Below are 26151 nucleotides of genomic sequence, written 5' to 3' on the forward strand. Positions count from 1 at the left end.
TCTGAGCCGAGGGATCTCAGTCTTATTGATCACATGTAATGTTAGGAACATCTGATTTGGTCTATTTGATGAAACAGGTCATGCAAGCAGAAGTGACCATTTTCACCATAGTGCTCATTAGTTATAGAAAAGGAGGTTTTAGATACCACCAAATTTCATGAATATCTTTTAACAGAACATTTTTTTAAGCATAAAAAGAAAATCGGTTGACTACAACATTCAAGCATGCACATTTTGTGTCAAAAGAGATATAAGAAAGACAGCTATAACAAGTGTGCTAAAAGATATTAAGAACAGTATGAATAAAAAATCTTTAGTATCCAAAAGAGAAAAGATCAAACCCTTTTATTCAGTGTTTTGAAGCAGCTCACAGCATGCCGTTGTGAGCTTAAAAAAGGGTTTGCCGCAAGAGTCTAAGATTTGCTCGTTCGTTGCACCTACACACACACACACACACACACACACACACACACACACACACACACACAGTGTGTCAAAAGTCATGCATGGGCAGTTTATAGGTAACTCTAAGAACATCAGAGAATAGTAGCTTGTTATTTTGGATAAACAGAAAGCTTAAAAATTATCATTTATAGCACAATTAAAATGAGAGATTCATCTGAAAGGCTAAAAATGTCAAATTTAGCCAAAAGGTGAATATTACTTTGTGACAAAGAAGCCGATGTATTTTAGTTTGTACAGGTTATAAAAAAGGTAAAATTCACTGTGTTGCAGGTTAGCATAGCTGGATACTTTTTAGAAGTTATCTTATAATAATCACAAAATAACTTAGTGATTTTCTTTTGATGTATTTTTTCATATTAGTGATGTTGGTAAAATATCAATATGTATTATTTTGTGTATTTGACATCATGGCATATAATCCTGTAATTCTTTTGCATGTTTTTTTTTCCTTTTTAGCTTGTTTAATTCTACTTATAACAAAGTAGTTAACATGCACACATTTTACACACAACAACGGCAACAACAAAAATCTCCCTAATGCAAGAATAAACTTACCACATCTCCGGGCAATTACATAGAAGATTATCACGAGCACAATGGCAGCAATGGCAGTGCCTGCGATGATGGCAAGGTTAAGGCGTGTGTTTGCTTGAGGACCTGAAAAATATATGTAAGAAGTGGCTGGAAAACAAATTTTTTACTTAAATGCAATTAATCTGATTACATATAAATTGTTCTATGTAATTTTGTAGCAAAAGTACAATGTCAAATATTATACTTCATGGAATCGGATCAAATGAAACCAAATATTCTGGTTTCCGTTTAAATATTTACTTTACTGGAATACATTCCGTTTATGCCAAGGATATTTTCCTTAATAATTATTTGAATAAATAAATATTGCAATTACTATTTTTATTTTGCCTCAATATATAAATAATGTGGTATCCCAACATAGTTACTTAAACTTCCTGTTGGTTTTGGATCACCAACTGAAACACTTACATCTGTTTAATGTCTGCTGGGATCACACTGAAAGTAAAATAAAATTTTTGCACAAAAAGAAGAATTTGTTGTCATAACTACTCTATCATTATTTAAAAATAAAAATACCACAATCAGAGTAAATTTAGACTTTTTGAGATGTTTCTTGGAGCTGCTGAAACAATGTGAGAAATGTTTAACTACTAAAATCCTTTTCTTATTCTCATCTGTTGTTGAACTACTTGTAGTCTAACACTATAACTAAATAAGGATTAGGTTAGATGTTATTGGGGAATTAGTTTTCTCCAAAGGTTATCTCAGCCTTCATTCTGTTCTGTGGCTGTAGCTCAGGCGGTAGAGCAGGTCATCTACTGATTGGAAGGTTGGTGGTTCGATTCCTGGCTGAATGCCAAATGGGCATGAGCAAGATACTAACCCCAAATTGCTCTCCAATGCATCCATTAGTGTATGAATGTGTGTGGATGATAGTGAGGAAAGCACTTAGAAAAAATGTTCTTGTGCGAACACTCACACCATTTACCATTTACAACCCCTGCTGAGTGCTTTACACTCCTGCCCCTGAGACTTCAACCCAGATAACTGGTAAAACATGGAAACATTTTATTTTCACTCATTCTATTCATTTTTAAAAAACATTTTCAAATTTAATTATACAAATTGAGTTCAATAAAATGCTCTTACTGGTATTTCATCCACCACTGAAGCATTGACGGTTAGAGCCCTGACAGCTGGAGCCTTGACAGCTGAAGAACTGACAGCTGAAGAACTGACAGCTGAAGCACTGACAGCAGAAGCACTGACAGATGGAGCTGTTGAAATATTGAGAGAAATATCAAGAAATACATTTAGAATCCACAATTCTAAATATTTTGATTAAATATTTTTTACTTGTTGCGGACCCTACGTCCATTTAAACATTTTCTTTATATTGCACACATTTTAAAGATGTGTAATTCCCTTGGATATACAAAATCTTTGATGTTTACACTAGAAAAAAACATACATTGTTCAGGGTTAAAACTGTTGGATAATAAGCATACATACCTGCTGAGGCTGAATAAGTGAGAAGCAAAAGCAACAGTCCCACTAAAGTCTTCATTGTGCTGAATGAAATCAGGATGCTGACAAATGGCTAAAGGCTCGATTGACAACTGTTTTCTTTGAGCTGCTGTTAGGGTGATGAACTGTTACTGAAATAGACAAGTATATTTCCTCTTTTGCTTTTGACAATAATTGCCTAGCTTTCACATTGCTTTGTACCTTCTTCCTCATTTTATAGTGTGTCCGTTTGAATTAGATGCATTTATTAGATCATATATGCACACACAAATGAATATCAGTACAGTAAGAAGAGTATAAAAATGTGACTGTCTGTGAATGAATCAATGCAGCTTAACAGTCACCTCAAAACCCTTTATATTGTACAGTAAAGGCTCTGAGATAATACAAAGAAACCCCAACAATCCAATGACCCTCTATGAGCAGTTCTGAATTCAGTTCTGGATTTAACAGGGAGCCAATGAAGAGAAGACAGTATAGAAATAATGCTCTCCCTTTTAGAATTGTCCCCAGCCCCAGACAGGGTGCAGGAAACAGGGTTGTAAGAAGGGGGGGGGGGTCAAAGTCACCTTACTTTAAACCTTACTTTCATGTCCAAAGTCACTTAAATTAGCTTTAATCTTAACCCTGATTCTCGATCTGACTTGCAACAGGTTGTCTTGCCCATGCACATAGATGACTTGAAATGTTGAAGTTCAAATTCAAATTTTATTTGTCACACGCATAATCATACACAGTACAACATGCAGTGAAATGCTTATTGCTGTGCAATGCCCGACCATTAAACTACACTACAGAAATTTTCAAGATTTACAAAATTACAAAAAAAATTGCAGTTAAATACGAAAGGGTCTAACAGATGTAAACAATAAATTAAGAATTTAACCTAAGAATTAAAGACTAAACTAAGAGTTAAAGGTAAATTATAAAGATAAAAAATAGGATGTGCAAATAAACAATTTAAGAAAGAAATTATAAGAAGTGTGCAAATAAACAGAGTGCGTGTGGTGCCGTGATGTATGAGAGTCCAGTCATGGCCTACACCTGCTTCAGGGCCCGACTAGCCTGGGGAAAAAAGCTCCTCCTCATTCTCTCTGTTCTGGTCTTAAGTGAGCGGAAGCTCAGCAGGGGGCTTAAAACACAGCCCTGAGGCACCCCAGTGTGGAGTGAGATGGAGGGTGACATGTTTTCCCACCCTGACTGATTGGGGTCTGTGAGGAAGATAAGGATCCACTGACACAGTGATGAGCTGAGTCCTAGATCCTTCAACTTGGTCAAAAGATTTGAGGGAATTATTGTGTTGAATGCTGGACTGTAGTCCATTTACAGCATCCTAACATAATTCCCTCTGCCAGTGTCTAGGGGACTCAGGGATGTGTGGAGTAGGTGAGCTATGGCATCACCCATATGGAAAAGATATATATAAATCTTATAAAGTTTGTATCTGTCTTGTGTGAAACTTGTATGAAAAGCATACAAGAGTGAAAACAGATATAAGATCCCTTGAAAAATTATATAAATGAAACTTGTATGTTTTGGATACTTACTAAAACAATATATGAAAGTAATGAGAAAGTGGCCACTTTCATGATTAAATCATATAAGCCTTATATGATTCACTATATGAAGTAGGCCACATCTTATGCAAGTTTTTTTTAAAAGTTTTTACTGTTTCTTTTCCATATGGGCATCTGTGGAATCAAGGGCGTAGATTTGGTTTTGGCATTGATGGGGACAGATGATGCAACCACCGAACCCTGCCCTGTTTCTTTTTTTTTCCTTTTTGTCTTTGCTTCTTGATTAAAAAAAAGGAGAAATATACTTGCCTACATATGCTATTCTACATGCTTTTAAACCATTTAAAATTACAATTCATAGTTTTACATGTGAATTATATAATGTTAAATTACTATTAAACAAATGTATTTTAGACTTTAGTTTACTTCAGCCATATTCCATATAAATTAGGTATCATAGTAAAATAAAAATAGCTTCAAATACAGTCATGACAATAAAAGAATATGACTTTAAGGACTTAACAACATTAGTTCAGTTATATTACACCAACATCTCTTATACATTAGCACTAAGGGAACACTGAATGACCTGGTGGTTTTTGTCCATAAAACTACTCATCTAAGATTACCACAAAGTAAAAGATCTCACAGCAAAATTATGCAACATTTTAGGCACACTATACAAACATTACTGATGAGTCACTCATTAGTAATGTTTGTAGGGTGAGTGCATTTTAAATTACAATTTTTAAAACAATTTGTGCAAACTGCACTACAAGGTGGAATATTTGCAAAATCATGATTACCTCATGATATTTTGTCTCAAAAATTAATCCTATGAATATGTCACTACCATAAGGATGAAATTTTAACGTTAGACATATAATTCTAACAGCCTCTGTAAACTAATATCCTGGCTTGCTCGAGGCTGCCGTTTTCTCTGACAGTTTCAATCAAAATTAGAAATGCTACTCTGAGACTGAGATAACTAATAGTGCTGCCTGTTGTGCAGTTAGTTTCCAAAACACGTTATTCATGGTTACATACAATTTTAGACTGATGTGGGCCAAAGCCTAGCATAGCCTGTAACGTTATTATGATGGACACATTTTATGAGTAAACTTGGCTTTAAGTGACTTACAGGTTTCTTTGAAAAATGCTTTCTTATATCCAGGTTCTTCCTTTGTGCTGTCATCCTCCTCTCCTCCTTGCAGGTCCTCGCAGCGCAGGCTTGCCGCTGCTAAAACTAAACAGAGCTCCCTGAAAGGCACAGCCAATCATATTGGCCATATTTGTCACATGAGGTAGGACTCCAGTAGAGAACGTAATTTAACTCTTTCTGCACCGCTGGGTGAATGAGACGTTGACAGATCGTTTTTTTCTTTCTATCAGGTTTGTTTTTCTTTACTCGCAGAGATCAAATTATTGGTGGGGACAATTCAATAATCGCTGGATATTGGTGGGGACATGTCCCTTCCGTCCATGCCAAATCTACGCCCTTGTGTGGAACGATTAGTCCGGTATGCAAACTGTAGTGGGTAAATGGTGGCAAGAAATGAAGAGGTTCTTCCAGAAAACGATGATTTGAGGAAGGAGCCGGTCCTGATGGGGATCACGCTGATGTGTTTACTGTGACGTTACTCTGATGTGTTTACTGTGGTTGAGGCCATTTCTCTAACACTAGTTAGAGTCCACAGCAATGTTCCCTCTAATTTTTTATGTGTCTGAGCGAACACACAAACTCCCTGAGTGATCCCTTGGACCACTGTGAGCGACATCAGAGCGACATCCAATCCATCCAAGTTACATGGTTTATTAAAATAATCAAATTACAGCATTTACATTTATGTTAGACTACTTTTAAACTGCTTTAGCCCATTTACAATGAAAATGTAAAAAAAATAGCCATTGGCCTGTGTAGTATGTTAACACTATTGGAAGTAAAAATAACTTGAACTCCAATTTCAAAAACACAACTTTCTTTTTTTTATTTTTTTTAATACAGCTCTGACTTGTATTATGAGTCTGTGGTCTGGGAGAGAGCCCTGTAACTCTGTCTGCAAAATATAGTATATAATGACCAATGCTGGGCAATTAATTATATAGTTACTCCTCAAAAAAGTAACTCAGTTTGGCAAACAACAAAGTTTTTGCAGCTATTTTTTTAAATGCAGCCAAGGCGTTTTTAAATAAACATTTCAAACTATTTACAGAACAATCAGCTGTTCTGCATCAAATCTGATGCCACACAAATTATTTGTGCCACTCCAAAAATAATTTCTGTCCACTATGAGATAAAGGAGAACAACAGCCTGATACCTGCAGACCTGACAACAGGAGATGTATCACTCCTGTAACACCTGTAACATCCAGCAGTCGTCTCATTGCTCATTGCTAACAAAACTATTGACTACACTACACACTAACTACACAAGGTTTGCGCTAAACGTCTCAAATCTCTCACATCTCAAAACACCGCCGTCACTCCTAAAACTTCCTCCCGTTTCTTAACAACTAGATGCCACGTTGCCATATCATTTTTTGATTGGTCGACATGGTACTTTTTTGGACGAATAGGAAAGAGAGGGGGGGTGGGGGGTTGTTTTTGCTCACAGGTGGAGAGTGCTTTGGAGCCTCTTTTCTTATAAAACGCTGTTTTTACCGTTTCTTCCCGCAGTAAATATAAACAACGACAGTATTCAGGAAGAAAACCAAACATTGCAAACATTTTTATCATAACTCTGGTTTTACGTGGCCTATCAACACAATTTAAAAACTGGTATAAAGTCCACACTTTTCCCGTCAATTGCTCCGTCTGTCCTGCTCACATCTCCAGTGGTTGTACACGTTGTCATTAACGTGGCTTCACTCCACATCAGCCACGCCGCTTTGCTAGCTAAAACACCGGTGTCGGCACATAAGGACGCTGTCATAGCCTGTCAACCACGTTGATTAGCTGCGTATATACGAATGTGAATCGCATTATTGGCTGGACTATGGGATAAGGTGGCATCGTTCTAATCCCGGGAGCACCCAGTCACTTACTGACTAACACTGCTAAGCAGAATTGTTAAAGTATTAATTTTAATTTCAATTCAGGTTAGATTTTTTTTGTGCGCAACGCAGATTTTCTGTGCGCACAGACCGTGCCAGCAGTGCGCAATTGCGCACGTGCGCAGCTTAGAGGGAACATTGGTCCACAGTTTGAGCTGCTTCGAGCTTTATTTCTGAAGAGCACATTAGCTTACTAAAAACAGTAGCTAGCTAATACTGTTGGGAGTTAAAAAAATTTTAAACAAAGATGATCAGACAGTCATGTTAGCATGTTACCTTCAACAGGTGGTCAGGCTGCCCACAGGCGCACACTCGGACGTTCAGCTCTACATTTCCTTGCAGAGTCCCTTCATATTCTTAATATATCCATGATATATCCATGCTCTGTTAGCTAATATAGGAGCTAATCCCATAGTTAATTCCAAAGCTAATTCATTTGTCAATATAATAGCTAATCTGTGAGCTAAAAGGAAAGGGATTAGATTACCTTCCATCATCACAATTTTAGATGTCAGAAATAAATTTGATAAGTTTTGAATACATTTACATATTTATCTTATTTATGTATTATTGGGAATAAATAAATTATTATTATTATTATTATTATTATTAATAATAATAATAATAATAATAATCAAAATGGTTCTTGGTAGGAATTCTTGAGAGAACTGCAAATATCAGTGTGATGAAATTAAACTTTGCGAGGTGGAGTTTACGTGAGAACAGAAACTGTAGCAGAGAGGAAGAACAGCAGCATTAATGGAACAACAGCACGACAAATTAAAGCAAAACATTAATGGAGATGAACCTTTTTCCTTTAGATATCAGTTTATGGATGTTTTATTAATGACAGAAATATTTAGTGGATGTAAAGGAATGTATGTCACTTTTATTTATGTAGCAGATACTAAAAGCAGGTAAAAGGTAACTGACGCAAAACACTTTCTGGTTGATGGAGAGGGAACAATAACCTCAATCTAAATCCTGAACAGTTAATCAGGAACTACAGGTTCATCTTCAGCTTCAGAACCGTTTTTGTGCTCAACAGAAAACTGAACATGTGCTTTCATTTTTGATGAGCACAAACACAAACACTCACACACACACACCCCAACAACAAAAAAAGAGAAACAAAACAATGTATACACTCTTGTTAATACCAGAAGAAGCTTTTGAAGTCATACCCGAACTGCTGCTTTGTGAGTGCTTGTTCTGCGCTCACAGACGGGACAGACGGTGCGCAGCAACGCGCCTAATGATGTTTAAAAGATCCCAAAGTGCAAGTGCATCATTTCAGATAAACTGCAACTGGTAATTTTTCTTATGCAGATGAGGCATTATTTCTGTACCATTATTTAATTCCAGAGGCTTTTAAGTTTTTTTTTTTGGGGGGGGTTGCGCTCGTTGACTTGTAAAAGCCTATGTGACATTTTTCGTCCACACGTAAACGGAGTTTCGAATCACCGAAAACAGCGATTTTTTAAAACTCCTGCCAGGTTGGAGATTTTCGAAAACTCCTTTTTTGCGTTTACGTGTGGACGAGAAATACAGATTTCGTCACGCAACGTCAAAGGTATGTGCCTTTTTTCCTACAATCGCGGATAGAGACAAATTACCGTTACTGTTAATCTGGCTATCTTCAGGTTTTACACGCTTACATACACACACGCAGTTACTGTCCCTCCATTTAGAAAAGCAAAGGCGTCACGGTGTGATTATTTTACATGTGGTTGTTTTTTTCCTGTGTAATAATATTCAACATTGCTATCAATACATTTTTCAAAAAATGCCTCTCTGTGCAAAATGGGTTTACAAACATAAACAGCTGTGGGATACTGTTTGTCCGTGATGTGGAGAGCCCTGCGCATGCTCCCGACGCAGGGGACAGTAATTCTATCGCAGAGACCTACCTTGGCAGTTGTGCAGGTGAAGCCAAAGGCTAGATATGCTTTACCATATTTTCTAGTATTTGGCGATGCTTCATCCTCTGCTTTGCATTTGTGTGGGAACCCCGTCAAAAACCTGTCAATTATGCTAGCAGTGTCTAAGCATTCTGGTTTTTGTTTTTTTTGGTTTTTTTATTAATTCACCCCCACAATGGCTCTGCCCCCAGCCCCACAGGGTGCCACCCAAAGTGGTATTATTGTATTAAAGCTCTTCATAACTGAGCCAAGTGTCCTTTTTTTGGAAAAACAAAATATGGTCACCCTCGTTAAAGTGCTTCAAATCACTCCTCTTCCTGGAATAAGTCAAAGCTTGATATCGCTTCCCTACTCTTGATTAAACACACCAGATACACTCTGTACACATATATCTGAGAGCTGACAGCTCCCACTCACTGCACAGACACAGGTTGTTAAGTCTAGTTTCACTTCGACAAAACAGAAACTCACAGACACACACCAAGTAACACATTCATTTGTTACTGCCAGGACAAAATGGCACAAAAAGTAACTCAGCTGGATGAAGAAATCTTCTCTTGCTCAGTCTGTTTGGATCTACTAAATTATCCGGTGACTATTCCCTGTGGACACAGCTACTGCATGAATTGTATTAAAAGTTTCTGGGATGAAGAGGACAGGAAGGGAATCCACAGCTGCCCTCAGTGCAGGAAGACTTTCACACCGAGGCCTGTCCTGGAGAAAAACATCATGTTAGCAGCTTTAGTGGAGCAGCTGAAGAAGACTGGACTCCAAGCTGCTCCAGCTGATCACTGCTATGCTGGACCTGAAGATGTGGCCTGTGATGTCTGCACTGGGAGGAAGCTGAAAGCCATCAAGTCCTGTTTAGTCTGTCTGGCCTCTTACTGTAAGAAACACCTTGAACCTCACTATGATGCAGCTCCATTAAAGAAACACAAGCTGGTGGCCCCCTCCAAGAAGCTCCAGGAGAACATCTGCTCTCGTCATGATGAGGTGATGAAGATTTTCTGTCGTACTGATCAGCAGAGTATCTGTCATCTCTGCACAATGGATGAACATAAAGGCCATGAAACAGTCCCAGCTGCAGCAGAAAGGACTGAGAAGCAGAAGGAGCTCGAGGTGAGACGACTAAACATCCAGCAGAGAATCCAGGAGCGAGAGAAAGATGTGAAGCTGCTTCAACAGGAGGTGGAGGCCATCAATGGCTCTGCTGATAAAGCAGTGGAGGACAGTGAGAAGATGTTCACTGAGCTGATCCGTCTCATCCAGAAAAGAAGCTCTGATGTGAAGCAGCAGGTCAGATCCCAGCAGGAAACTGAAGTGAGTCAATTCAAAGAGCTTCAGGAGAAGCTGGAGCAGGAGATCGCTGAGCTGAAGAGGAAAGACGGCGAGCTGGAGCAGCTCTCACACACAGAGGATCACAACCAGTTTCTACACAACTACCCCTCACTGTCAGCACTCAGTGAGTCTACACACTCATCCAGCATCAATATTCGTCCTCTGAGGTACTTTGAGGATGTGACAGCAGCTGTGTCAGAGACCAGAGATAAACTACAGGACATTCTGAGAGAGGAATGGACAAACATCTCACTGACAGTCACTGAAGAGGATGTTTTACTGTCACCAGAGCCAAAGACCAGAGCTGGATTCTTAAAATATTCACGTCAAATCACACTGGATCCAAACACAGCACACAGAGAATTGTTATTATCTGAGGGGAACAGAAAAGCAACAAGAAAAAATCAACAACAGTCTTATTCTGATCATCCAGACAGATTCACTGCATGGTGTCAGGTCCTGAGTAGAGAGAGTCTGACTGGACGTTTTTACTGGGAGGTGGAGTGGAGAGGGAGAGTTGAAGTAGCAGTCGCATACAAGAATATCAGCAGAGCAGGGAGCTCAGAGGAATGTGGATTTGGATACAATGACAAATCTTGGATATTACATTTTGATATAAACCCTTTTGATTTCAAGTCAAACAGTTACATATTTTGGCACAACAACATCTAAACTGTCCTCTCAGGTCCTCGGTCCTCCAGAGTAGGAGTGTACCTGGATCACAGAGCAGGTATTCTGTCTTTCTACAGCGTCTCTGAAACCATGACTCTCCTCCACAGAGTCCAGACCACATTCACTCAGCCGCTCTATGCTGGACTTGGTTTTAATACACTTGGTCTTTTTGGGTTTGAAACTGTAACAGCAGAGTTGATTAAAGTCAAATAGACCTTTGAGCTTCCAGTTTGTTGTTCTTGTCTCTCTTTGCTGTTGAGAGCTCACTGTTGTGCTGTTTCTTCTCTGCACAGAGATCACTTTATGGCTGCGACTTTGAAATCTTATGATTGATTGTCTGTAGTTACCTGTAAATTTACCTGAAACTGTATAAAAATCAATGCTGCACTTTTTCTCTGTTGAATCTTTGTGAACAGATCAGAGTGACATGAGAGAAATTTATTTTAAAACAGTTTCCACTAGACCCCAAAGTAAGTAAAGGAAGTAATGATCATAAACATAATCAAGCAATAATTCAACAGTTTTAGGGCCTCAAGCTTTTTCATTGCTTAAACGACAATAACACTGGAACTTTATTTATTTTTATTTCTTAAAGATTTGGATTTTATAGGCGGCCAGTCTTATGTAGTTTAAATAGAACAAACTACATATTATGTAGTTTGTTCTATTTTCTGAAGTGACAGGATTTCTCTTCCTTTCTGTTGTTTATTTACTTTCTTTACATAGAAGAAAATATTGTTTTAATACAAGAAAACCTGCACAAAAAGTAGTTCATGTCTTTCAGTCAGTCCAGTGTGTGATGTCTCGTGAACTCAGTAAGATCGATGGAGGGGAGTTTGTGGCAGAAATTAACTGATAGATTAAACGTTGTGAATAATTCTCAAACTGCTTTGAGGCTCTGTTGATGAGAGTAAATCTAAGTTTCATAGTCTTTTAAAATCAATAAAATGATGAATTCTCTGATGGTTTTTATCTACAGAAAGCTTTTCATACAGTAGATCATATCAGTTATTCAGGAAACTAGAGAGATACGGAATAAGATGTGTAGCCTATTCTTGGTTGGAAAATGGAAAACTGTGTTGTTTATACAGATGATACAAATTTATTGTGTTCTGGACATAAAATGTAAAGATTCTCTTGTATGCAATTGAAAATGAACTGGACATTTTTAAGATGTGGTTTGATATCAATAAATTGACCTTAATAACAAGGAAACTGAATTCATGCTTTTTGTGAGTAGAAAAGAATATGAATGTTTCTACATAATTTACTTCAACTTCTGCTAGCAACACTACTGAGGTGACTATAGCTCAGGAGGTGGAGCAGGTCATCTACTCCATAATAGCCTTCAGCTCCTGTCACGTTAAATCAATTTAAAAACAAATGAAAATAGCCACCGGTGTATAAGAACCTCGGCCCAGCAGCCAGAAATCCACCCAGGCAAAGCAGCAGCTCGGCAATCTCTAAATTAAAGCAGGACATCACTTACACTGAACAGCTGACCTCAGCAGGAAAATTCCTCCCACCTTGCTTCATATCTAGCGTTAGGGTCACACCCTAATAAGTATCGGCAAGTGGTGGCAGAGTCCACTACAAGTTTCTCCGCAGGAATAAAACAATATTTTCTTCCTACAGGGGTACAAATTACTTTAAACCTCTACCAAATTACCAAAACGCAAGCTGAACATTTTCTGTGACCTACCGCTCCAATAGAAGGCTATGGGACCCACATACAGCTGTCATAGAAAAGTAAAAGATGCCAAATAGCACAGCTTATATGAGGCATTCACACAGCTCCAGGTTCACACAAGAGATAGACTAATTACCTGCACCCATGCTTATTAAAGGAAAAAAAATCCAACTTTGTTGCTGTTGTTCTAAAGGAATAAACAATGCAAAGAGACATTTTTTAAATTGCAGTTTTCTTGGTGTGAACCTCAAAGGGTTAATGCTTGAAGTCATTACTCTCTAAGGCTGTAAGCTGTACGGAGTACTGCACATGATTCTTAATGAGGTATTGTTCATAGACTGTTTTTTTTAACCTGAGTATTTAATAAAAACTCAGTAAAATAAATAAATAAACAAACACAGAGTCAGTTCTAAAAACAATCATCAGTGGAAAAATTAAACATAACTTTGAACTTAAGCTGCCAAATGGCTGTAATTGGTTTCAGCACATAAATACAGATGTGGCAAGAGACAGAAAACATGCTGCTGTTTGTACATATTCAGTCCAGTTTACTGAAGAAGACCTCAGGCTGTCAGGTTGAAACAGTCGGTCGTGGTTTTGTAACATAAACACTGGACCTCCTCTCAGCGTCCCCGCTCTATCTGCTATTCCCAAAGAGACTTAAGTTTCTCTGTGACTGCAGTTGCCAGTTAAAGCTGACGTCACAGCCCAATTTAACAGCATTATGGTAGCAATTAGAATCAAACATACTGTAATGGAATTTCTTTTACTTATGTACTAATGACATTATTTTATTGTATAATGCCTTGGTGCCACTGGATTTTAACATGTCTGACACCCATACTGTAAGAAGGAAGTTGGGGGGAAGCAGACCACTCCACAGGAAGAGTCTTTTGTCTCTTCGAGGACTCTGGGAGGTAGCAAGGGAGTGTGAACCTTAAGGTGTGAAACAGCTGTGTACTGCCTTTTGTTCCTGGAGAAGGTATTTAACTGAGAGCCATGCTAGGCTCAGAGAGAACTCTGCTGACCGTCTGTCCCGCGGACATGCAGGGGCTCCATCAAGCTTGGCTGTCCGTTGTCTTTGTGTGTCTGGATTAAAGAATGTTGGCTACCGCTCACCGCTCGTCTGCAGGCTTTATTTAAATGGAAAAACTTCCACAACAATACGATAAAGGAGAGCCCTTGAGGACAAATCAGCATCATGAGAACTGCTGATAATGAATGAAAGCATCTTTAGGAATATTTATCTGAGGAGAATTTTTTATTTTAGTCTGGCCCCAGTCCCATCTGCTGTCATGAAGAAGGCGAGTTTTTAACCCATGCTGCAGCGAAACACCAGGTGGCGATATAGATTGGCTTCAATCTTTGGGAGCTATCAGGCCATCTATGTTTTTTTTTTACAGTCACTGGTGCACATGAAGAGAATTTCATCTGAGTCGGTTGCAGGGGAAAGCCGGACTGTAGCCACCCTACAAAAAGGGCAAACTCTCACAAAAGCATGATGACACTACACAACAAAGCAATAATAAAAAACAAAAAAAATGTATGACAGATGAAAACTACATGATAAAGTACTTCATTATAACAGTGACATGAAAAAAATGGCATAGAATACAAATTATGTGAATGACCATTTATGTTATCAATGAGCGCTACACATTCCACTTGGCCTACTAGTACATACTGGCTACCTTCGGTTTCCGGTCACGTCCGAAAGCCAAACCAGACAAACGGACTCAAATGCAGATCACACACAGAGGCACTGTGAATGGGATTTACAAGACTTTATTTACAGAGTGTAATAGAGATGGCTTGACCGTGAACTGTGAACCATGGTGTGACGTGACCTGTGAGAGATGTGTGATTTATTTGAAAGCAAGTAGAAAACATGAACTGTAAAAAATAACATAAGGCACTAGAATACCTATGAACACAGGGATTCTGTGACGTGAGGGAAAAAGGAGTTTCGAGGCCGGGGAACAAAACCAGAGGTTTCTGAATCACTGCAATGAGAGGAGACAAAGTTCATAAGGTGTTTCAGTGAAGACCAGGTTTGAATGAATAATGAACTATAACTGTCTTACTTATTGTCACAGGAGGGGTAAGTGGCCCGGGTGAGAGGATGAGGGTTCCAGCTAGTGATGATCTGCAGGTAGATGAAGCTAGCATGAGCTGAGGTGGAAAAGCCACAATAACCAGCATCAGAATGAAGGTGAGTAATGTCAGAATTTGAGCTTAGAGGTCGGCTGGATGACTGTGAGCAAAGAAACATGAGGTAAGCAGAGAATATCACTATGACAGTTTTCAATGAGCATGATGGTCTGCACTAACTGAGGTTAGCTGAAGATCTGGCAAAGAGTAGTGGTGAGCACTGTTCTTAACTACCAGCACCTTAACTGCAGACAGGTGTGGATACAGGCAGGAATGCAGCAACTCCACCCAGAGGTGGAACCACCGGCTCTGTGGAAAAAAAACAGCACTCACCCAGACCATGACACTTTCCCTGTTAATGTCTGTTAGTGTCTGAGCGTAAGAATCTAAACCCCAAATTATTCTACAATACATCTGTATGCACACTAGAGAAACTAAAGGCAAGCAGTGATTGGAGATATTGCACGACTAAAATTACTGCCATTGTGTACAGTTAACTTGCAATATCATCTCTCATGTGGTCATTTCAATGAGTTTAATGTGCAGGTTTACCTAATCAAGTGGCCTCTGCATGTAGAATTGTTTTTCTGTAATTGTAGTTTACCACACATCTAGAATACATCCTACTTATCACTGTATGTATTGAAATAATGAATAAATTCATCTTTTAATCTTTACTTCTGTAGGAGACATAACAAATCATCTAAAAAAAATATAAGGTTAATTTAAATATAGCAATAAAAATGAACATGCACAAAGTAAAATTAAATGTGTTCATACTGTATAAACCACTGGATACATGAAGTTTACAGGTAGCAACATTCACAAGATGAAGGTTTTGGTTGTGATATTATTTTCACTCTTTGTGAAATGTTTCTTTGTTTTCTATTATTTTAATAGTTTGTATCTCTTTTTGCACTGAGTACAGTGAAGACGGAGCGCTTCTGACCTCAACTGAGGATATCTTCAAGACGTGGTAGACGACTGTCACTTCTACCTTGTTCTAACAACTCTAGTAGATGGTGTGATAGTATGAAGAATGTTGTCTGGCACACTTTCCTCCCTTTGTTGGCATCTGAGGATTATTTATATACCACATCATTTCTGTGGATTCATGATTACAGTTTGCATTGTTTCTATCAGCTGTTTTCAGAAGGGTCATTTCACCAAGCTCAGATTATCTCAAACTGGTTTCTTTCCAAAGACTTCATTGGCCTCCAAAAATCATGTTTATTTGAGATGTGGTGAAACCAAAGATTTAACTCTCAATGATGTTGCCTAAATATCCCAAAATGTAACATAAATATAAAAATGTACAACTGCACCACCTGGTGGTTTGTTGTTCAATTCTAGCCAAAAGAAACTGCAGCATAGTCATAAAATTGGCTTTCTAGTGGAAAGGATCAGAGTCTTTGATCTCAGGGGTATTACCACGACAGGTTACCAGATTTTATTTATCTCTCAGCACTCACTACCTCTGTCTGAATGCCTCCCCGCAGTTCACAATCATTTAGCGAACTGCGTCCTTTACTAGCTACCCTGAGTAAAGTATGATCAGCAGCCACATTCATTAACTGTAGCTCCTCTCTAATGATCTTTGGCACTTGGAAATTTGCTAAGATTTACTTTAGTGGCCTGGAAAATAGACCCCAGGGATCTGTTAGTTTTAAAACACTAGAATAACGTATAAGGACCCTAAAAAAGTAGATGTTAATACTCATGCCCAAGTTCGACCTTTATGTCAAAAGAATGGAATGTCCACAAAATTAACTTTATTTGCAGAAAAGATACTTTAATAAGCAATTTAGCAACAGCAAAGGGAACAGCTCAATCAGTTAATAATTAATATACATAATCAAAAACCTTTCCATTTCTGTATATCTGTGCCTGCTGTTTAGGCTAAATCCGAACGCACATACAAGCTTTTGTCTGAGCCGAGGGATCTCAGTCTTCTTGACAATATGTAATGTGAGGAACATCTGATTTGGTCTATTTGATGAAACATGTCATGCAAGCAGAAGTGACCGAGTTTGCACCACAGTGCTCATTAGTTGTAGAAAAAGAAGGTTTTAGATACCACCCAATTTCATGAATTTCTTTAAACAGAACATTTTTTTTACATTTACAATTATTTTAAAATGGTTTGTTAAAATGGATGTTTTTATTGTGTGATGCACTTGTTTTGTTTATTCTTTGATCATTCTGTTTGTGTTTTGCAGCTGTTGTGAAAAACAATTTTCTCCTGCTGTTCTTTTTTCATGTAGTTGCAGTTTTCTGAGTTCACCCATTCTTTCAGGCTAATAGATGTACACGACCAGGAGGGCATCATGCGAAGGGGACTCCTATTTTCTTTTCTTTTCTTTCTCTGTTTAAATCTTCGACTGACTCAAATTACTGGTACTGACACTTGGTTTATTTGCAGTGTGTGGCACACATGTGAACTGACTGTTTACTTCTGAAACAAGGTGTGACTATTTGCAGTGCAGTGCAAGTTTTTCACTGTTGAAAGTAGGGCAGAGGTACCTCAGTAGGTCGAGTGGTGGCCCCATAATCGGAAGATCGAATCCACTGAACTGCTACCCTGAGGTACCCCTGAGCAAGGCACCGTCCCTACACACCGCTCCCCGGGCAGAAATGATTAATGAAAATTGCCACTGTACGTAACGCCTCTGCTCTGAGTCATAATGCAATGAATGATCTGTTGTCAAAAAACAGACGGCCTCTGAAGAAGACACATTCATAACTTTATAACTCTGTCAAACAGGTACAAACACACATAGCCGGTGTTTGCTTTGAAGAATGGGCCCCTGTTTAGTGGTTAGAAAGTTATTCAGTTTCAGTGCAGAATGAAACTGAATAACTGCTGAGACTCAATCTTGTTCCCGATCATGCTAAACACAGAAAACACTTTATTTTGCTGTGTCATTCTGTGCCAGATCTGTCTGGTTCAAAAACTAACTTCATGTGCACATGGAGGAGGAGCTTGTATGTATATCAATATAGGGAGATGGTTATGTTTTAGATCAGTTTAAAGGTTTGGTCTCTTCATCAAACTACTCTCTTGTTACAATTTTGTCTCTTCTCTGCTCTTTTTTACAGACTGATTGTGTCCTGGGTTGTTTTTAATCTTCAATCACTGATTTCCGGGTTCACCACAAGCCACATCGACATGAACCCCATTCTTTATCTAGCAGTGCTCTCCTGAACTAGTTTCATTCTTGCTAATCTAAATGAGTCTGTGACTGCATTATTAAGTGCTGTCAGGCAACATTCAGTCTTACTAGCTCTAACTAGATGACAGTGTTTCTTTTTAAGTTGCAATCGCTTTGCCTTTTATTCCAGTTTGGTTTTAGCTGAATCGTTATGTTTAAAAATCAAATGTAGAGTAGATTTGGTAGATATCTTATCAGTTTCCACACTGACACATTCATGTTTCAACCACTCATTTAAAACAATGGCTCCTTACTTTCTGTAACCGTTGCCATGGTGATTTGTGGTATCAGAGTTTCATTGATGGCTGTGGTGGTCCTGTTATACCTCAGTGCAGTCTTCAATACTGTTTGCCATAATATTTTATTACAGAAATCAGAACGTGCGGTAGAAATTAAAGATCTGAATTATAAACTCCAATTTGTTCATGTAGTCATTGCAGGAGATCACTAGGTTTGGATGTACACATTTGTAAAATAGTTTTGAGTGTGGACAAATTGCTCTGTATTTATGTGTCATCAAAAGTTACACACTGTACACATTTATACATTTTAGTTTATGCTTATGCATCTGTAACACCTGTCTGTAATTCGATACTTAAGCATACAGACACTGTCAGAGCACAGGGGCATATAAAAGACTGGACTCTTTCGCATGACTCAGTTGCGACTGGATGGTGTGCGATTTATAACTTTAATTACACACAGCACAGATTTCAAAACACATTTGCATGACAACAATGAGCCATTGTGTCAATATACAACAAGAAACCACAAAAAGGTAAATCAGAGTAACTCTATTGGCACACAGATTCTGATATCAGCGTCTTTCAAAAGGTATTAAAATGATCAACTTTGCCTGAAACATTCAATACACAACAATAATCAGATCTTATTGTCAGTGCTCAGTGCTGACCTCATCAGTTCAGAGATGAAAAAGGCAGCAAGATGAGATCTACTGAGTTCTGTTTGAGGTAGCTGACAGGATTTATTAATGAAAATGATGTGTGTTAATATGCACCCAAAGAGTGTTTCTCTTCTTGATTGGTAAATAAAGTTCCTCATGGCTCTATGTGGGAAAAAGACTACATCAGCACAGGGGCGATTCTAGGATCAGAGCTTTGGGGGTGCTGAGCACCCAGAGAGCTGCCCAGCCAGGCAAGATAAACTTTACACGTCACAATGAGACTTCTTCCCTGTCTCTGTCAGTCCCTGCATCCTTAAATGTCTCCAGTTGTCCCGAGTTCTCTCTGACTGTCTCCTTGGTGCATTTAAACCCCTGTTCTTCCCTGTCCTCATCGTCTGTTGTCTTCATCTCCGTTATCAGTCATCATAATTTTACCATCTCTGTGCAAGTCTGCAAATTTCTTTCTTAAATAATAAGATTCTTAAATTCAACAAGTCTCTCTGTGACTGGGTCCTCGTCTCAAAACATGACATCACTCTTTTGTACATTTTAACACAATTTAATCCCCACATTTGAGAAAGAAAAGCAAAACACTTTTTTTGAAAAGTCTGTAACAAAACCATCAAATCTGATAAAGGTTATTTAAATGCTGCAAAAGAAGAATGGATTGGAATAAAAAAAAATACATATCCTAACCTTAATTACTGTGGGAGAATAATGAATGATGCTCATAGTGAGTAAGAAGTAAACTGAGTGCATTTGGACAGAGATTCACTTTTAATGTGTATGTATAATATAATACAGATACATGAAAAACACTCCCAAAACAGAATAAATTATTAAAAATAAAAATCTTTACTGCAGATACTAATTTTACTAATTTAATAATACTAATTTTGTGTTGTAAGATTTATGAGTTTCATGCTTTCATAGTGGTACTTGGGAGAGCTTGACATTTTTATCAGGTGGCACACACTGTAAAAAGTTTGAGAAACACTGATAAGTGTATGTGTGCTTTTGGAAAACATTTAAAGCTGGTGCACAGAATCTTTGAAACAAGCTTAAAACACTTTTAGAATATAAACAGAGCACTCTGCTTCTCTTTACAGCTCCTCACTCCACCAGGGCTGTTTGGCACTTTCTGATACTGTACTGCGGCAGTCATACAGACAACTGGACGGTCCAAAGGTTGGCCTACCTATTACTGGCTGAGGTTTTAGTAGAGTTGTGGCTGAACCACATAAAAATATATCATTAATTTTAATCTCCCCAATCAATGATAATGTTATGTTGGAATGTTGTTAAAGAGGGTCAAAAATGTTTCAACCCAGTTTGTTTTGCAGATTCTGTATAGCAGCTTTTATATAGGGAGAGCACAACTTCCAGATTGTATGAGTAAAATCAGGTTTTTTCTCTTTGTCAGTTTAACAGTTTTTGTTTTGCCTGTCACTGTTCCCTGTCTGTTTTCTTACCTGGTTCTTCCTGACCTTGTACTTTCTCCTCACGTTCCCCTCTTTCCTCTCTCCCTCTTTGGACTGACAATCATACACAAATAGATTATATTCAATTAGATAAAAAATTACATTAATATGAAAAAATACTATTAAGATCACTAACAAAAAGTCCTCTCTCAGTGTACTTTCAACCAAAAGGCAAATAACCAAACCACATGAACATCTAATAAAAGATATAAATATTGAAACACTGATCCAACATTATTTTTGATTGATGGATCATTTGATTTTACACTTTTACCTGAATGTGGCTCCTTTTTTTTGAAAAAACTTCCTTACATCCCTTATGAACCTGGCTGTCTCTCTGTACACAAACACACACACACACACACACACACATACACACAACAGGAGTTATAAGGTTAATGGGCATCCAGTCAGTTAGCTAGTTAGTATCCATTTCAAACAGGACAGTGGTAACAACGGCAGGCTACGGACAATGTTAAGTTTTAGATTTTAAATAGGCTGTATACATTTCAATGGGAGCAACAGGACGGTCAAATGTCGCTGATTTTACTACAGAGCAGGACGGATTGTAGGGTAGCAAACATCGTCGGAAAACATGTTTTCAACACACCAGGTTACCTGGGTGTAAGGTTTTTCAGCTAAAAAGAAACATGTTATGACTCCTACCAAACTATATAAAGAGTAACTGAAGGTTAAATGCAGCTAATATGTCCTGTTTTAAGGCAGGCACTTACACCTCCGCTCCGCTGCGTCTCAGCCACCATCTCTCTGGCAGCAACGGACTGAACGGAGCCAGAGCAGCGGAGAGCGAGCTGGAACAAACCATTTTGGGAGAGGGGGGGGGGTTATCTATACTTTTGTTGTTAAAATGTTATGTCTCAACCAAGTACTGTATGGTTTTTATATTTTTAGCAGTGTGTCACACAGACAGCAAATATTGTCCAAAAAAAGTAAGAAATCTTTGGGGGTGCTTTGATTCATTCCAAAAATGGGCTAAAATCGCCCCTGCATCAGCATAAATACTGCAAAAAAGTCAGTGCCCTCAGAGTCTGCCCAATTGCAGTGTACCCCCACAGTGTCCAAATTCCAATAAAGGTGGTGAGTATGGGCTCAAATTGTGGTCATAAATATTTTGTACTTGTAAATCAGGATTTGTTTGTGTAAAAACAATTTGTGTGTGTGTGAAAAGAATTTGTGTGTGGACTTATCCAAAATATACGTGTGAAACTGCACTCAAGTTTCAAGTCACAAGTAAGAATTTTGACCCTATTTTTCTTCCTTTCATCTAATTGGCCAATGTCATGTCAATCACAAATTTAACTATCCAATCAGAGAACATGGGTTTGGCTATTGGCTATACTGAAAGAGCACTGAGACAGCTTCACAAAAAACTGAAGGAGCTCCAATGAGCACCAGAGTTAATTAGCAGCATATTTTCAACTCCTTCAGTACAAAAACATAAACTTTAAAGTTGAGGAAGTATTAAAACTGTAAGAACTATAACAAAGCAGCTGCTTTCCCTATTACGTTCAGTTCATGGTTATCATTTGTGCTAGCCACACATTGTACCAATGAAAAATAAATACATTGTGTGAATAATGACAATATTGAGGTGTGAGTATGGTTGCTGTCAGCTTTGATAGCGTATTGTACCTTTGCGCAGATAAGAGCCACACTGACACATTCAGACAGTTTAAGAAGCGCTTGGAGAAAAATGTATTTAACAAAAATACCTTGCATTAAAACAGATTTTTTAAAGGATAAATAGTCTACATACATGTCTGAAAGTGATTATTATAAAACTACTCGTATTTTATGTGTAGCCACAGTCTTGCTTCTGATTATCAGGTGCCCCCTATACTGCTGTTACACTGTTTAGGTCAAAATGAAACATTTTCAGATAATATCGACTAATATCAGTGAAAGTGATAAACTTTTCTGTACTTAATCATGAGTCAGTGAAGGACTAAAAGCCAGAGAAAAAGACTTTTATAGTTTCATTTTCTTCATTAGTTGAAACATTGCGCCACCTTGTGGATAACAATCATTTCTGCAGCTATGAAGACTTTCAAATGTGAACTATTTTCAGAATAAATCAAAGTGCAGGTTTTTCTTCTGGTTGTTTCTATTGCTGTGGTTGTAGTTCTTGTAGTTTTGATCAGTCAATGTTATTATCTGACTGATCTGTAGATTTTCCTTCTTTTAGCTGTACTGACTGACCTTTGACCTCGTGTGTTGATAACTCTTCACCTCTGTCTCCTCTCACAGGAGAAGATGATCTGCAGGGTCCTGCTGCTCATCATCCTCACCTCACGTGTCTCTGGTTAGTTTACAGCTTCACTTTATGAACTCCAAATAAAGCTCAACAACAGATTTGTTCCAGTTCTCAGTGTGTCTCCTCCTCTCTTTCCCTCTCTGTCTCCTCAACAGGATCATTTGTCGTCAATGTGACACAGACCTGCTATCAGGCAGAGGAGAAGCACAACATCACACTGGAGTGGACGTTCACCACCAAACCTGACAGATCCACCAAAACTCTCAACATCCTCTGTGAACTCTTTATCAGTGATAAATCCTCAGTCCCGTATCATGTTCATGAAGGTGTTGAGGTGTCAGAGTCTCAGGATGAAAAGTTTTCAGGACGAGTCCAGAGTGACAAAGACGCCCTCAGAGAAGGACGAATCAGACTCCAGCTGTCCAGACTCAGGACTGAGGACTTGGGTCTGTACCTGTGTGAGATGAACACTGATTATGGCTTCACCTCTGCCAGCTATAGATTAATTTATTTATTGACTTTTACAGATTGTTTTGATGAAGTGCAGACAGGTCTCTGTTGTTGGATTAGTACTGGGATTATCAGCAGCTCTCCTGATGATACACAACCTTATGTTGAATACCTCAGAGAGACAGCCAATAACAGTAGCAGGACACCTTCTGGAGGATGAACTTTCTATCAAGATGAGTTAAATGAGCTTCAACCAATAAACCCCTTAACAAACTCTTCAACATCTGTTTAAGTGCCAAGAAACAATTTAGGAAATAAAAACCCTAAAAAACCATATTTCAAATGAAATGATGTTGATATTGCTTTGGGTTTAACTTTTTAAGTGTGGATAATTAAATAATAGATCAATGCAATAGCAAATTGTGCCTTGTTCTCAGATCGACAGCAAGTGGAGAGTGATAGATGAGATGAGCAGATGGAAGGAGGAAGAGAGCCCAGTTTATTTCCCACAGCTTTGTTGCCCTATGGTTCCACGCACTGTCATCAATCTTTGCATTTTATTATTATCTCATAACACCAGTTTAATCAGCTCCCATCTCTCATATGGACTTTTTACTGTCTACAGCCTCAGATCAACACAGCCCTGCCCTCCAGCACTATCAGCAGCAGGAGCAGCAGAAACACCTCAACAGTAACATTGTACCCATCAGGTAAAACACAGGCTATGTTTGCTTTGCATTGTCCCCACCTGATGACAGTGATATGGTATGATGAGATCCCATATTAGATTCTTAAAGAATGTGTGTTGTTGTTCTTCAGCCTGGTTCCATGTGCCCCTTTTTAACTTTGAGCACCCCCCCCCCCCCCCTTTTAAACATCTCTGTTTAAAGAGACAAGCTGTTTAAAGGGAGAAGCATCCCCTTCGATGCTTGTCCCCTCCCAATACAGATGGAGTGTCGACTGGACCAGCACAGATATGCTGCAGGAGCGGATGCGCTCTCTGCAGCGGCTCACTCTCACCCATACCCACCCCTGTTGCTTGTCTTGTGTTTGTAAGGTGTATTAAAATGCATATGCTTTTTTGTGCTGAGGTATCAGAGTGTCAGTTGTAATGTTAGATTGCACGATTGGGAAGGGAATAAGCTGGAAAATGGGCTCTCTTTTTATCATTTCCCCACCTGGAAGCAATGTGAGGGAGCTTATGTATCGGATGTTACCAAAAGAAGGCATCTAGCCTGGACAGCAGCTGTGAGACGAGCTGATATCCAGTTCTCTACCATCCCCAGATATCTGTTGGTGCTCCAGACATTTTCATTCAGGTAAGTTCTAAATAAGTTCATATTACTCTTTATAGCCTATTAGTTTTATGTTCAATGCGCTCTGAGGTCATAGCAAATTAGAACAAACATCCTAATGAGTGATTTTGTAAATATACGTTTTCTTTATAGAGTTGCTAATTGTTTTTCATTATTGCAGGCAAACCAGCCTATGAAATGGATGAAACAAATCCTGACTGGGTTCCAACGCTACACATGTGGCACTACGAAATCCCTGCTTCAAACTACATGCTACACACCACCATGCCAATCAGATTACTTCATCCATGTGAGGGTGAAGAGGTGAGCCTTCTGGATAAGATGGTGAAGGTTTGCTTGCGTTTTTTCCCATCAATTGAGACAACTCCTCCACAGTGGCAGGTGGGATTTTTCTTTTCTGAGGACGGCTTCTTTTATGTGACACTACGGATGGTCTGTTTATGTTTTGATTGAGAGCCTTTTTTTGGGGGCAGCTGAAGAGGAGAAGTCTATCTTATAGCCAACCACTGGCTGCATCTTGGTCGCATTACCCAGCAAAACCCAGTATGCAGGTTCATCTATAACAGTCCTTGTGCCACGGATCAACACTGTTGCTTCTACTTTAAACAGAAGAGCAGCGACATGGGTGCAGGTCTCTGCGACTCCGGCCATACAGGTGCAGTGGGCGGCTTCAACCCTCCCTGTGATGCTCACAATGACCCATGGCTGCAATGCTGGTTGAGAGTGCAGTACCTGAAACACACACACAGACAAAGTTCATTTTAATGAGGCAAGGCCAACACAAATGTGTTTTATCTACTTTCAAATCCATTTATCATAAACAGTGATGGGAATAACGGCATTACTTTTTTCAGTAACGAGTAATCTAACTAATTACTATTCCTATCGTTAGAATGCCGTTACAGTTACGAACAAGAAAATGCGATCCGTTACTATTTTTCAACAAACAGACGGTTGAAGCTGTGTTCAGCTTACCGCATCTTATACCAGTTGCACGGAAGTAGCTGTAAGTAATCTGGACGCTACAGCTTTAAGCAGCTGCGTGCGCTTCTGCGGACGGTAATCACGATCACTGTCTAGCACAACACCTGGAGCTAAGGGGGCAAAACAATCGCATTAGTGCTGCTGTTTGACTGAAGCAGAAGAATAAAGTAGTCGTGGTAAACCAATCACATGACCACTTAAAGACAAAGCAACAAGGTGATATATACCAGTTTATAAATTGTGTTGATAGGCCACGTAAAACCAGAGTCATGATAAACAATATATACGCGGCGTTTTTTCCTCAATAGTTTCGCCACGTTTACTGTCTAAGGACAGCGCTAGCAAGCACTCTGCTTATGAGCAAAAAAACCAACAACAACAACAAAAAACAGGGGAAGTTTTAGGAGTGACGGAGAGAGAGAGAGAGAGAGAGAGAGAGCGAAAGACAGCAGAAAAAGAGAGAGAGAGCGCGAGTTTTGAGATATGAGAGATTTGTGGCGTTTAGCGTGTTTGGAGTGTGTAGTTAGTGTGTAGTGTTGTGGATAGTTTTGTGTTGTGTGTCAGAACAATGAGGCGACTGCTGTCTCCAGGTAGAAACAGGAGTGATACACCTGCTGCTGTCAGACCTGCAGGTATCAGGCTGTGATGTTCTCCTT

At 38.8% G+C, this 26151-nt stretch overlaps 1 pseudogene; it reads left to right on the top strand.

Moving 5' to 3' along the window:
* Positions 1–9538: 9538 nt before the first annotated feature.
* On the top strand, positions 9539–10626 carry LOC134624655 (E3 ubiquitin/ISG15 ligase TRIM25-like; annotated as a pseudogene).
* Positions 10627–26151: the final 15525 nt, after the last annotated feature.

The sequence above is a fragment of the Pelmatolapia mariae genome, linkage group LG3_W, assembly GCF_036321145.2.
Source record: "Pelmatolapia mariae isolate MD_Pm_ZW linkage group LG3_W, Pm_UMD_F_2, whole genome shotgun sequence".
Classification (NCBI taxonomy): Eukaryota; Metazoa; Chordata; class Actinopteri; order Cichliformes; family Cichlidae; genus Pelmatolapia; species Pelmatolapia mariae.